At 37.0% G+C, this 15,769-nt stretch overlaps 1 protein-coding gene across 1 annotated transcript in view; it reads right to left on the bottom strand.

Annotated features, from left to right (window-relative positions):
* The window catches only part of LOC149773087 (uncharacterized), a 53,597-nt gene extending 48,434 nt beyond the window's left edge, over positions 1 to 5,163 (bottom strand). Inside the window, exon 1 of the mRNA XM_089946896.1 lies at positions 5,107 to 5,163. The gene's annotated coding sequence lies outside the window, so the exon portion shown is untranslated. The remainder of the gene's footprint in view (positions 1 to 5,106) is intronic.
* Positions 5,164 to 15,769: the final 10,606 nt, after the last annotated feature.

Raw genomic sequence — 15,769 nt, 5'->3', positions numbered from 1 at the left:
AATGAAGCATTTCCTTCCATACCACTCTTAATACCTTGCACCCTGGTAATTTGCAAACACTCTTATAACGTGGGGTCAGTTGTGTATCCCATTTTTAGAACTAGAATGCCAAATAACTGATGCCTATCTGTTCAAAATGAAGAAATCTATTGCTTGTTTTATCGCTGAGAATGATTGATATGACCTGGAAATTTGAATCAACATTATGAAATAATATGAAATCATGTATTTTGTTAATTTCTTTCCAAATGAAATTCTTGGTACAATGTAAATAACAATATGCAACAAAATTTTGATCTGTGAAAGCTTATAGTAATTAAATGCACCTTTTCCAGATGCCTTCTAAGCTTCAATTTTTCTGTATGCAGCTTCTTTTGTGGGTGCCGTTCCAACATCTTCCAACCACAATTGACGTAGAGCAGAGGTAACAAAATGCCAGTCATGTAGCATTCAGTTTTTTATAGATAAACTGACCAACTAAATTTCGGTCGACTTTTCACTCCAACCATTCCCATACGTTTAAAAAATAAACAACTGTATGTAAACTTCGTATCATGGTCTCTCAACAACTCGGGATGCCCTTTTTTGAGCTGCAAGCTAGCTTCTTTCCATACATGAAGATTCACTGATTGAATTTAAACTTTTGACCGATCAGAATGGGACCAAACAGACCGTTTTTTAAAAACCGGACTATATCAAGAAAAAAAATCGGATTCAAGTCAGAAAAAATGCAGAATTCTGCTTTAAAACGGAGACAAATCATGTCTGTCTGTACGAGTCCTCTGTACGCATTCAATTGCTGGATGGCAAATTCAAGTGCTTGCCAGTCCTGCTTCAAACTGCCGAGTGGGAAAATGTTGATTTGATCATTTTAGCTGTGCTGATATTTACAATGACAGAATTCAGTGGCTAAAAAGCCCCCATATGTACATGTTGTAAGAGTAAATCAGAAAAACATGACCCAATAGCTTGGCAGCAAGTTCAAAGGCTTGACTAGCAGATGAGTGGTGGGAAAATGTACTGCTATTGACAATGAATTCAGAGACTGAACTACGAGTGCATAAGAGTACATCAAATGAACAACTGTAGCTTTCATCATTGTGTTGGTTTCCAAGTGTATCTGAATAAGTAGTGCATGCGACCTTTAAATCAACATGTTGAGAATTGGACAAAATGATGTTTGCAAATTTGGACAAGTAGTTTGGGGTTAAAGAGCAAATTGACAAACATTGTATTCAGATTCAGCAGAGTGCTAAAGTTGCTAGAACTTGTAGTTCGCATGGAACACTGTGATACCTAGCTTAGTACTTGGAATAAGACCTTTCCTTGGTGTGACATAATTCACTCTTACTCTGATGGACAAACAAGAGTTACATGTCAGTGGAATAAAGAAGTTATAAAATTAAACTCAGTGGCAACCACTGGTTCTATTCATCTGAAAATTTAGCTACTTCAGGTATGACTCTGGTAGGGGACTTCAACTTTTGCTGGTAGGACTTGTTTTCGCAAAATTGTGATCCTGGACTTCAAGTTTTAAAATCCTAGCGAGACCTATGATCCTTGTGAGACAATCCACCATTACTTTACAGTCAAATACCTATGGCTTCAAAAGATTGGATATTTAACCCATTTTATCATGAATACGACTATGGTCGTACTCTACTGCATGTGTAGTATCTCTAGAAACATGTGTTATGTATCACAAATATTTGTGTACTTCTTCACCAATATATGAAATGGTTCAAGCAAGCATGCGCAGTGAAATTAAATTAAAAAACGTTGGCTTGAAAATCAACCAATAAATGATGGACATGAATGTTGATACTGAGGGTAGCGACACTGAAGTTGACGATTTGGATGATTCTGATGACAATATTGACTTAAATGATGGGTCAGAATTGAATTAAGTTGATGCTTGGCTTCATGCACTTTTTTGACAGTGATTCAGAGAACGAAGCTGACTTTGAATGCTTTCAAGAGGAATGGGTCTGGGATAATTTTCACCTCGGTTGCAGCCACAATAGAAAGGGGCAACTGTTCCACACCCAGAAGAAGCCAATGCAGAATATTACTTAAGAGTTACTTTGGGATGATTTAATCTGCAAAAAACTTGTTGATGAAACAATCCATTACGCTGAACGGCAGCGTAAACCCCCCACCCACCCAGATGCTGCATGATGTTCTGCTTTACCACAATGTATTTAGAATTGCTTTTCAGGAATCAGACACTGCAGTTGAAATTGGTAAACAGAATACCATGGGTAAAGTTAATGATTTATACAACTGTTGGTGGTGAGTGTAAGCATAAACATTTTCCCTGCTAGCACAATAAACATAATCTGGTCATTTTTGAAAATGCAACAATCCATCAGATTCAATCACTATTATTATGTAAGTTTAATGAATCAGGGGTTGCGCTACCAGATGATTAAGTTGCCTAAAAAATTTAAACTTCACCCTCATGTTAGGAAAGCAAAAATTACATTGCCCTGTGATTTTATTTTTAGAGTAAGATTGAATGACCAATTTTATAGATGCTCTCTCGCCTTGGAAAGGTTAAATCTAATGTTATGTTATATAGTTCAAGGCAAAATATAGGCTTCCAGTCATCAAACAGTTGGTGTTGATATCAACTGCACATTCATACAAACTCTCGCACATTCAGAGGCACATGTTTTGATAGCTGATTGACCATTAACCCTTTCCTGAGTAAGTTATACAGGAACTATCACTGCCAATTTACGCCAGTTATCCTTTGATGATAAAAACATATTAACTTGTTTCAAAACTTAAACTTATGTAAATAGCAATTTGTGTGTTAAGAATAAACAGGTAACATGTTTTAACTGTTGCGTGTACCTTATTTTCTTCATAAAAATGAGTTTCGATCTGTAAGTGAACTTAAGGGAAATCATGTTGTTGTTGTGGGGTTTAATGCCATTTTTCAGCACTCGATAGGCTATGCATGGCGGCCAGTATTAATGGTGGAGGAAGAACCCGGGAAAACACAAAGAACCACCAACCCATGAGAAGCTAGTGGCAAGCTGTCTCACAAACCCAAATTGGCCAAATCCTAGACTCAAACCCACGCAGACAGAGGTGAGATTGCAGTGATCCATAATGGAGAGCGCTTTAAACCACTCTGCTACTCGGGGCCCCTGGGAAATCATGACAGACATCTTTGTGTTTGGGAAGTATCACTTTATCAGAATATCTTTTCTTAAACCTTTGGCAAATATATTCAGGAAAATATAAAATTCACAGGAAGCAAGTCTAAATATTAAGTCATTGAAGATTTAGCTTTAAAATGCAATTATTCAGGTCAGAAACAAACTGGACAAAACTCTGTTGTGGAATTAGAGAGATACAGTATGATGAAGTTGGTATTCTGAGTTCACTTAATTTGGTGAAAATACAAGAAAACAAAAAACAGCTAAGCAAATACTGTTTAACCAACGCTTAATGTTACTGTAGGTATGTAGACAAATAATAAAACTTTACATTTGTAACCCTCCAAAAGACTAAGTTAAAGAAGCTATAACGTGAACAGTTACATTAAGAACACCCCTCTTTTTTTTTAAAAAAAGGATGTACTTGCATTATGCCTATGTCGATTAAACTGAATACAAAGGTTTAGTTCATCCATATACTGACTTTATTTCTTCAGTGTGTTGTCTATGAACAGTTAAAGTTTTATTGGTAACAAATTAGGACAAACACAATGATCTGAAAGATGTGCATTTGCTTTGATTTTCTTTAAACTGCCGTGTTATAGTGAACTTTTCCACAAAAAAAATTTTTTATTAAGGGTAGTTGATTAAGCATTTGCACTAGCTTGCAATTACAATCTCTGATCTAGTTACTAGGTTAAAATTCATAATGTATAGCTTCTGTTGTTTTCCTGTGAAGACATACTGACAAAATACACTGCATATGAATATGATAGTTTTTAAACATGCACCAAATATGTTTATAACACAGCTAAAGCTGAGAACAACTTTTCTTGAAAATAAAGTATTGCGTAAAACCAATGTTACATGCAAATATGCATACTCGGAAATAGGGGGCATAATTCAAATCAAGAAAATGAAAATAAAAACCACACACACAAAGCTCAGCAATCTGGTGACATATAATGGTATTTCAACAATATATGCACATCCAGAACTATTGTAAGAAAAAAGTTATTGGGGACTTCTATTTTTTGGATCAGGACTCCCAACTTTTGTCAATGAAGTAGTCATGGACAAAAACTTTCAAAATCAAATGAAGAACCCCATAATCAATGTTACTGGTCATGGGAAATTAACTACACTTGTGTGTGTTGGCCCATGTTAAATTTGGATCCTTAAATTTAGATGGTACTCTTTACTCTTTTACAACATGTAATTGAAACAAACAACAAAATTTACACCAACAAGCAACTTATCTTTCAAAACGTTCACAGAAAATACTATGCCATGGATAATAATTGTAAAGCCCATGAAATAAAGTCGGGATGCTATCAATTTCATATGCATGTGACTTCTTTGTCTTCCTTAAGTTATTGACCTTAAGCTGGGATTCCAGTCTCTGCCTCCTTTTTTCAACTGAAGTTTTGAATTTTCCCCTGTAAACCTTAGTTTCATGACCTGCACACCAAAGCGACGAGGAGGCAACACAACGACAAAAGATTGCGGACAAAATGGACAAAATTCAAAAGTTCAACTTCAGGGCCAATACGGAGTTACCGCGATAACAGGCATAACGCCCTGGTGGTGGGAGGATGGGACATACGAACTAAAACTATGTCTTTAAAATGCAGATAAATTTACAATTTTCAAGAGGCATTAATAAAAGTAAAATTGGAAATGATTAAAAGCTATAAATAATCAGCGGCGGTACTGAAGATTGTAGACGTGGTGAGATGCATGTGCTGCCTTTTACATTTCGGACGCGCGGGAAAGACAATGATCTTCAACTTGTCATGACCACATTATCTTTTCTCTGGCATAAATTCAACATCATTTCGAATAAAAAGCATAACATCACATCACAATTAAGCAAACAATGATACATGCAACAGTTTTATCAGCCTATTTTCACACAAAGACGTACAACACTCACCCATTTAATCAAGACAAGAGTGCCGCCGCTACCCCGCCATCACACGGAATAAATTTATAGCTTGTTTTCCATTGGTCATAATTGTTTGTCTATATTTGTAATTAATTAAATATAAGAGTTCAAAATTATTTTACTTTCATTGAGTAGATATTTATGTTTTTTTATAATCTTTAAACACTCAAAGTGTTATCAATTCTATCTCAAACTAGTAACCCATGTTATTTAGTTCAATCAACTCACATAAATTATTTACAGCGAAAGCATGAGCATTTTGCTTCGACGCATAATGGTTGCGAAAATATTTTCGGTCTTTAAAATATTCCGGAAAATCGTTGATGCACTGTTTAATAATGATAAATATAAGGGGAGCAGCTTACAGAATACAATTTAGCTAATGAATAAAATAAAAACTTCGTAAGCATAAATGCATAAACATAAACGTAGGCCTTTTATATTATCTTTCGCGTTGTAATTCCATGACTTGGACACAAACACCAGGAAGTAGGTCATTGATGTAATTTCAATCAATGCCAGTGCATAGAGCCAAGTAGGCAAACTTTCTTCGGTTCCACTTGAAAAATGAGAACCACATCCGAAGGCAAGAAAGGATAGAACGTATGTATAAGGTTTAACGGCATATCAGCAAAATCCAGTCTATATATATTACCGAATATTTTTGGGCATCATCCCACCCAGTGCAACAAAGGGTACATTAAACAAAATCAAAGCCACACTCGCGAAAAAGGTCAAATTCTTAATTAACAAACTGATGTTTTTTTCTTCTACTACTGATTTATTTACATACGCGTTGCCTCCATAAGCGTATTCTACCTCCCTGTGCCAGAACCGGTACAAGACAACGTAGAGCTAAGAAACTCTTGACAAAATTACCGACTTGGGTTATTTGGGTGACAATCCATCTTGGGGACGGGGGTTGGGTGGAGGTAGGAATGGACTCTTCTCTAGCCATCAAATCACATCTTCTAAAATTAAAGATAAACAAAATATAGTACATAAAACATATTTGCTAGGTCAAATATTCTATCCCAAACAATAAACAGACGACACCCTACCCCATCACCCCCAGCCGCAAAATGAAAACACCCCCCCCCCCAAAAAAATACAAACACAAAAACCAAAACAAAACAAAACAAAAACTAGCCAACAAACAAAATAACACAAAATACAATGTGACCCTGCTTTTTATCCTACTTGTTTTGAAAATGTCCGGCAGTATAACTGACAAATAGGATTTATGTTCACTTTCAGATACATCAACTATTTTCTTAATGCTCAATATCGTCACCTGATGAGAAAGTTTAAGTTAACCAGCAAGAACACAAACCTGAAACAATTTAACATAAACATTTATATTCCACCAAACCCCGACTGGATATGTACAAGTGAGAAGAAAAAAAAAAAAAGCTTGATTCGCATAGGTATCTGAAAGCATAAATACTGTCATGTCTGGATAACCTACACATCTTGATGTGTCAAATATATACTAATGATGTTCAGAAGCACAGAACTGACACAGATGGATACTGGAGAAAAATGTAGGTTGATGAAATTATCTAAGGCATGCGACTGAATATGGATTAAGCAAACCAAGTGTGATTGGATAACAAATCACAAGTGATTAAATAATATAATTTTTAGTTTTTAATTTTGTTTTATACTTTGGCATGATATTAAAAACAAGAAGAAAGGAAAAGCAAGCTTACCCTATAGTATCGGATCGTTTGCAAGATGGATTTTAGGTAATCAAGTTACATATATAACATGTATTTTACAGTCCGTTTGCACTGTTCAAGATACTGTTACAAAGTTGAGTAGCTGTATGTGGCTCTTGACAGCCACACCGGCATTAACTTTAGGCTATATATTTACATTATGTGGCTCTTGAGAGCCATACCGGTATTAACTTTAGGCTCTAGAATTACATTATGTGGCTCTTGAGAGAAATACCGGTATTAACTTTAGGCTCTAGATTTACATTATGTGGCTCTTGAGAGAACTACCGGTATTAACTTTAGGCTCTGTATTTATATTATGTGGCTCTTGAGAGAAATACTGGTATTAACTTTAGGCTATAGATTTACATTATGTGGCTTTTGAGAGCCATCAGTAGTAAATGGGGGCACCCTAGCGTCAAGGGGAATTAGCATTACAAGACCCCTTGGGCAACTCTAGCGTCAAGGGAAAATTAACATGGAGAAAAATCGTGGGTCAGATTAGCGTCAAGGGAAATTAACATGGAGAAAAATCGTGGGTCACTCTAGCGACAAGGGGAATTTAACATGGAACTATAGTGTGGGTCTGTCTAGCGACAAGGGGAAATTAACATGGGAATAGAGTTTAGGTCTGTCTAGGGACAAGGGGAATTGAACATATGGAAATTGAACATGGTGGGTCTATATAGCGTCAAGGGGAATTGAACATGGTGGGATTGTCTAAGGACAGTGATGGTAGAGGGTCAAACACAACAGAGACAGAAACATACATACACTAGTACAAGCGTGAGATTTATATATAAAGCATTACCAAGACCTGAAATCTTGCTGGGGTGTTCAAAAATTTGCATAATTGTAATGATGCTATAAATAGCTATAATCAAGGAAATGCTCAACGACAAAATGGATGTGACTAAAAGTAACGCTAAAATGACGAAATTGTCCCAGAATTTAAAGGAAAATAAACATATCCCCGAAAATTAAGTTACAATGGTTTAGACTAAAATGGATAAAATTAGTAACTACTTACAATATCAACTTCTGTGACGATCGTGAATAAATACCTATGTATCTATAATCAGCTGAAATTCCTATGAAATCCCACTATCTATTTATAGCTCTAACTTGTGGGTTTTTCCTTTGGAAAATCCCACTATCTTTTTATAGCCTCAGCTTGAGTGACATTCCTGTTTATGAATTCTAGTATATATGTATAGCTACAAAATGTGGAAATCCCCAAGTCGATATTTATAGTCTCAAAATTTCCAGCGTCAGTGACGTCACTGTACTGAACACCAGGGGATAAATGTCAACAGTGTTGCAAGTGGCTGACCTGAATACACGCTACTGCAGGTAGGTAGGTAGAGTGTATCTGATAGGGATAAAGTGAGTTTTTATAGGGACAAACAGAGACCAATACACACACACACACACACACACACACACACACACACACAACGTACGCGCGCAGACATACACACACACACACACACACACACACACACACACACACACAGAGGGAAGAGGAAAAAACAAACCCCAAATATGCTATCAATACAGAAGGGAGATAACACAAACCCCAAATAAACTATCAACACAAACGTACGCGAACGCATACAAACCACAAATATACTATTCACACAACGTCGCTAACGCATACAAACCCCAAATATACTATCAACACTCGGGAGGAAGAAGAAAAAACAACCAAATATACGATCTACACAACGTACGCGAACACACACACACACACACACACACACACACACACACACACACACACACACACACACACACACACACACAGAGGGAAGAGGAAAAAACAAACCCCAAATATACTATCAACACAGAAGGGAGATAATACAAACCCCAAATAAACTATCCACACAAACGTACGCGAACGCATACAAACCACAAATATACTATCAACACAGAAGGGAGATAATACAAACCCCAAATAAACTATCCACACAAACGTACGCGAACGCATACAAACCCCAAATATGCTATCCACACTCGGGAGGAAGAAGAAAACAACAACCAAATATACGATCTACACAACGTACGCGAACAAACACACACACACACATACACACACATACAGAGGGAAGAGTCAAAAACAAACCCCAAATATACTATCAGCACAGAAGGGAGATAATACAAACCCCAAATAAACTATCCACACAAACGTACGCGAACGCATACAAACCCCAAATATACTATTCACACAACGTCGCTAACGCATACAAACCCCAAATATGCTATCCACACTCGGGAGGAAGAAGAAAAAAAACCAACCAAATATACGATCTACACAACGTACGCGAACAAACACACACACACACACACACACACACACACACACATACACACACACAGAGGGAAGAGGCAAAAACAAACCCCAAATATACTATCAACACAGAAGGGAGATAATACAAACCCCAAATAAACTATCCACACAAACGTACGCGAACGCATACAAACCCCAAATATGCTATCAACACAGAGTGAAGAAGAAAAAGTTTTTTGAAAGCACCTAAGCCCTCACCTGCAATGACCAACTCTGCCAAACACCTACACCCCACCCCCACTCCCAACACTACAAAACCCATTTAACCCGTTATTTTATGGCATCAGTGTGTGATTTAGGAAACATCAAGACACAAAATGATGGATGAATAGACTGACTATTGTTTACCGACTTGCATGCCTAAAGAGCGTGCGTGAAGGAAAACATCCTTCCATTTCAATTCTAACTAAAACATGATCCAGAGGGATAGAGAGAGGTGAAAGAGCACAATTTCATAAAGTGTGAGTAAAAACAAAACACGCCATCCTTATTATACAATGTCAAGACCAAGAGACACTTACGTTTTCTTTCTGGTCTATTCTCTTTTAGAAGGTAGTATGAAATTTCACATCAGGGCCAACGCATCGGCTCACATTGTCAATTTTTCCATTTCCATGTCTTTACTGGTACAAGTTCTTCATCATCTTCAATTTCTTCTTCTTCTGAATCCCTCTTCTCTGTTTCGTCTTGTTTTTGTTTCTTCTCTTTTCTCGTAGGGCACTCTGAATTCCAGTGTCCTTTCTCCTGACAACGATATTAGGTATCTTGACTTTTGTCTCTCTTTCTTAGACGAAGCAGGTATTCTGGAGACAAATACCCATTTACCTTTGCAGATATAGCAAACTTCATTAGCACTTACACACTTTCGTATGACTCTCATCAAATCAACGATCAAAAGAGTAAGTTTTGTTGCCACTTTCGCATGTGAATTATGCTTTCCTATGACTTTTAGCAAATATTTGACCAGCAGGTCGATCTGTGCTGACTCTTCCATCTTCTTGATCGTTTGAGAGCGGAATGAATACTCTGACGCTAAGACACTCTCCTTATATACAGGGACCTGCTGCGTATGAAACCTAGTCAAATGTAATTTTGCAATAAGATGAAACGATTTCATTGAGGAAGTAAAAAGCAATGATGTACCGTATCGCCTCACACAAAACCTGAAGTGTTAGTTCAAATCCGTGTCAGCGATTTCGAAGACGACATAACTGAGCTTTAATCAATGCTCTCCAATTATGCCACAAAACCACGAGTCCTGATTCACGCCAAAAGAAATTTCGTTCGGTCCATAAAAAATAGTATCATATCTGAGAAACGCAAAAAGGAACTTCCAGAAAACTGAGAAAGACGGCTTACACCTACAACGTAAATGTATGAGTTCAAGTAGTGCGTAAAACTTAGTCAAATTAAATTTTTATAGTCAAGACGAAACGATCTCTTTTCGAACAAGAAAGCAGACACCAAGCGACAATGGCGATCCGTGTCACACAACACTTTTCAAAATGTATATTATCAGAGGTTTGTTCTAGCGATCTGCACGGTAAAATTAAATGTTGATGTATTTTGCAATAAGACGGACACAATTTCCATGGGATCGCCCATGGTACGAATGTTCGTGCATTAGTTTAATTTTTAAAAATATTTTTTTTATATAAATCGCCTATAGGATAGACCCAGTAAAGCATGGCCATTCTCGTCACTGTCTGAATAGCTACTCAAGTCAATTCGAAGCGAACGCGGTAAGAAAATAAGTATAGCCAATGAAATGGCTTACAACGGGTGATGCATTGTTTTGTTCTAGGACTGTGTGGCATAATAATCCCTATGTTCTTGCGTTGTTACCATTACAGTGCAGACAGACTGAAATGTGAACTTACAAGCCCTCTTTGTGTGTGTTGTACCATTTCCTCTTACCACATCAAAATACTGAGCGTCACAGTATTGGTTCGCGTTTTCAAACTGACCATTTTTTTTATATCTCACTTAAACATTTCGACATAAACACTCACACTCACATCGGTAGAGTCAGAACAGACGTGTTACAGTATTGAGGGGCATGTTATCTTTTCGTTTTCAAACTAATACATTTGGGGCTTGTATGAAGTAAAGAACCGAAAGTACAGTGAAACTCAAGGATGATGACCCAATCTGTCTGTCTATTGATGCGTGTATTTACTTAAGAAGAAATATGACCTCTAAAACACAAAGAGATACGGCAAGCATGATTAGATCAAGCACAACGATGTTTTCCTTCACGCCCGTGTAATTTAGAGTTTCAATCGTCTTTGAAGACAAACTTGGTCTCCTTTTGTAGGGCTTGAAATAATAAAAGAAACTGAAAAATCTTAAGCACTTTGCTATAGATAATTTCATCAACAGACTAAACAACATAAATACCGTTACAACAATAGAAAGCCTTAAATCTTCTATCAAAAAGAAATGCATGAAAAAAATTAAAGATTAACGATAACTAACCAATGAAACCGAATTTAACAAAGGCAATGACATGTGAAGAAATGCCTCTCACTTTGGAAAGTTAGGCGAATGTACTCTGTCATGCACCATCAACTTGAAAAAAAATTATAAACAGAGAGAAACCTGAATTCAAAATTCAGTAGTTTCTTTTTCTTCAAAATTGTTTCGTTTCTTTTTTCTTTTTTTTTTTTGGAACAAATCTAAGCACTAATATAGAGTGGAAAAGGGAAAATGCACATACAAGCTTTGATATTTCTGAAAAAATGAGGGGATATTCCTAACGTTCATAACCACCTATATATGCTTGGACTTGTCTGTGACTTATCCACAAAACAAGATGTACATATTTCTGGTCAAGCTGCAAGTGTGTGCGTGTTTTTGAAAATGGTAAAAATGGGATATACAATTTTCTCGTGACACTTATAAAGTGAAGAGTCTGTGCAAGTGTCAAAAGCCAAAGTCATATAAGTTTTGTATTTTGTACGGCTTGTAAAGATTTCCACTTTAGAAAATGTGAAGTATCACAAGTTATTATCACAAACAGAAGTGGAACATAGGGGCTTGCAAGAAAGAAAATAACTCAGACAGTTGGTGTCATCAAGAGTGCTAGAGACGGTACCCGAACTTGCTTGCTTGCTTACTTGAATTAAAGTGATTTTCGCTCTAATGGAGCATGTATCACTGGTTTAATAACGCACCGCGTGATTTTTAATTACTCCTGGGAAGGAAAGAGAGCCTCATCCCCCCCAGGCTTTTATGTACTCACAGACTACTTTTAAATTTAGCCAATCAGGTGTAGGACTAACTAGTCCTTAACAACCTGACTGAAAGGCTTTAAACATATATAGGTGGTTATGAACGTTAGGAATATCCCCTCATTTTTTCAGAAATATCAAAGCTTGTATGTGCATTTTCCCTTTTCCACTCTATATTAGTGCTTAGATTTGTTCCAAAAAAAAAAAAGAAAAAAGAAACGAAACAATTTTGAAGAAAAAGAAACTACTGAATTTTGAATTCAGGTTTCTCTCTGTTTATAATTTTTTTTCAAGTTGATGGTGCATGACAGAGTACATTCGCCTACCTTTCCAAAGTGAGAGGCATTTCTTCACATGTCATTGCCTTTGTTAAATTCGGTTTCATTGGTTAGTTATCGTTAATCTTTAATTTTTTTCATGCATTTCTTTTTGATAGAAGATTTAAGGCTTTCTATTGTTGTAACGGTATTTATGTTGTTTAGTCTGTTGATGAAATTATCTATAGCAAAGTGCTTAAGATTTTTCAGTTTCTTTTATTATTTCAAGCCCTACAAAAGGAGACCAAGTTTGTCTTCAAAGACGATTGAAACTCTAAATTACACGGGCGTGAAGGAAAACATCGTTGTGCTTGATCTAATCATGCTTGCCGTATCTCTTTGTGTTTTAGAGGTCATATTTCTTCTTAAGTAAATACACGCATCAATAGACAGACAGATTGGGTCATCATCCTTGAGTTTCACTGTACTTTCGGTTCTTTACTTCATACAAGCCCCAAATGTATTAGTTTGAAAACGAAAAGATAACATGCCCCTCAATACTGTAACACGTCTGTTCTGACTCTACCGATGTGAGTGTGAGTGTTTATGTCGAAATGTTTAAGTGAGATATAAAAAAAATGGTCAGTTTGAAAACGCGAACCAATACTGTGACGCTCAGTATTTTGATGTGGTAAGAGGAAATGGTACAACACACACAAAGAGGGCTTGTAAGTTCACATTTCAGTCTGTCTGCACTGTAATGGTAACAACGCAAGAACATAGGGATTATTATGCCACACAGTCCTAGAACAAAACAATGCATCACCCGTTGTAAGCCATTTCATTGGCTATACTTATTTTCTTACCGCGTTCGCTTCGAATTGACTTGAGTAGCTATTCAGACAGTGACGAGAATGGCCATGCTTTACTGGGTCTATCCTATAGGCGATTTATATAAAAAAAATATTTTTAAAAATTAAACTAATGCACGAACATTCGTACCATGGGCGATCCCATGGAAATTGTGTCCGTCTTATTGCAAAATACATCAACATTTAATTTTACCGTGCAGATCGCTAGAACAAACCTCTGATAATATACATTTTGAAAAGTGTTGTGTGACACGGATCGCCATTGTCGCTTGGTGTCTGCTTTCTTGTTCGAAAAGAGATCGTTTCGTCTTGACTATAAAAATTTAATTTGACTAAGTTTTACGCACTACTTGAACTCATACATTTACGTTGTAGGTGTAAGCCGTCTTTCTCAGTTTTCTGGAAGTTCCTTTTTGCGTTTCTCAGATATGATACTATTTTTTATGGACCGAACGAAATTTCTTTTGGCGTGAATCAGGACTCGTGGTTTTGTGGCATAATTGGAGAGCATTGATTAAAGCTCAGTTATGTCGTCTTCGAAATCGCTGACACGGATTTGAACTAACACTTCAGGTTTTGTGTGAGGCGATACGGTACATCATTGCTTTTTACTTCCTCAATGAAATCGTTTCATCTTATTGCAAAATTACATTTGACTAGGTTTCATACGCAGCAGGTCCCTGTATATAAGGAGAGTGTCTTAGCGTCAGAGTATTCATTCCGCTCTCAAACGATCAAGAAGATGGAAGAGTCAGCACAGATCGACCTGCTGGTCAAATATTTGCTAAAAGTCATAGGAAAGCATAATTCACATGCGAAAGTGGCAACAAAACTTACTCTTTTGATCGTTGATTTGATGAGAGTCATACGAAAGTGTGTAAGTGCTAATGAAGTTTGCTATATCTGCAAAGGTAAATGGGTATTTGTCTCCAGAATACCTGCTTCGTCTAAGAAAGAGAGACAAAAGTCAAGATACCTAATATCGTTGTCAGGAGAAAGGACACTGGAATTCAGAGTGCCCTACGAGAAAAGAGAAGAAACAAAAACAAGACGAAACAGAGAAGAGGGATTCAGAAGAAGAAGAAATTGAAGATGTTGAAGAACTTGTACCAGTAAAGACATGGAAATGGAAAAATTGACAATGTGAGCCGATGCGTTGGCCCTGATGTGAAATTTCATACTACCTTCTAAAAGAGAATAGACCAGAAAGAAAACGTAAGTGTCTCTTGGTCTTGACATTGTATAATAAGGATGGCGTGTTTTGTTTTTACTCACACTTTATGAAATTGTGCTCTTTCACCTCTCTCTATCCCTCTGGATCATGTTTTAGTTAGAATTGAAATGGAAGGATGTTTTCCTTCACGCACGCTCTTTAGGCATGCAAGTCGGTAAACAATAGTCAGTCTATTCATCCATCATTTTGTGTCTTGATGTTTCCTAAATCACACACTGATGCCATAAAATAACGGGTTAAATGGGTTTTGTAGTGTTGGGAGTGGGGGTGGGGTGTAGGTGTTTGGCAGAGTTGGTCATTGCAGGTGAGGGCTTAGGTGCTTTCAAAAAACTTTTTCTTCTTCACTCTGTGTTGATAGCATATTTGGGGTTTGTATGCGTTCGCGTACGTTTGTGTGGATAGTTTATTTGGGGTTTGTATTATCTCCCTTCTGTGTTGATAGTATATTTGGGGTTTGTTTTTGCCTCTTCCCTCTGTGTGTGTGTATGTGTGTGTGTGTGTGTGTGTGTTTGTTCGCGTACGTTGTGTAGATCGTATATTTGGTTGTTTTTTTTTCTTCTTCCTCCCGAGTGTGGATAGCATATTTGGGGTTTGTATGCGTTAGCGACGTTGTGTGAATAGTATATTTGGGGTTTGTATGCGTTCGCGTACGTTTGTGTGGATAGTTTATTTGGGGTTTGTATTATCTCCCTTCTGTGTTGATAGTATATTTGGGGTTTGTTTTTGACTCTTCCCTCTGTGTGTGTGTGTATGTGTGTGTGTGTGTTTGTTCGCGTACGTTGTGTAGATCGTATATTTGGTTGTTGTTTTCTTCTTCCTCCCGAGTGTGGATAGCATATTTGGGGTTTGTATGCGTTCGCGTACGTTTGTGTGGATAGTTTATTTGGGGTTTGTATTATCTCCCTTCTGTGTTGATAGTATATTTGTGGTTTGTATGTGTTCGCGTACGTTTGTGTGGATAGTTTATTTGGGGTTTGTATTATC

This window comes from Sinohyriopsis cumingii, unplaced genomic scaffold (genome assembly GCF_028554795.1).
Source record: "Sinohyriopsis cumingii isolate HCF-2022 unplaced genomic scaffold, ASM2855479v2 utg000913l, whole genome shotgun sequence".
Classification (NCBI taxonomy): Eukaryota; Metazoa; Mollusca; class Bivalvia; order Unionida; family Unionidae; genus Sinohyriopsis; species Sinohyriopsis cumingii.
Note: the sequence above shows the minus strand (reverse complement) of the source record. Positions and strands in the feature narration are given on the sequence as shown.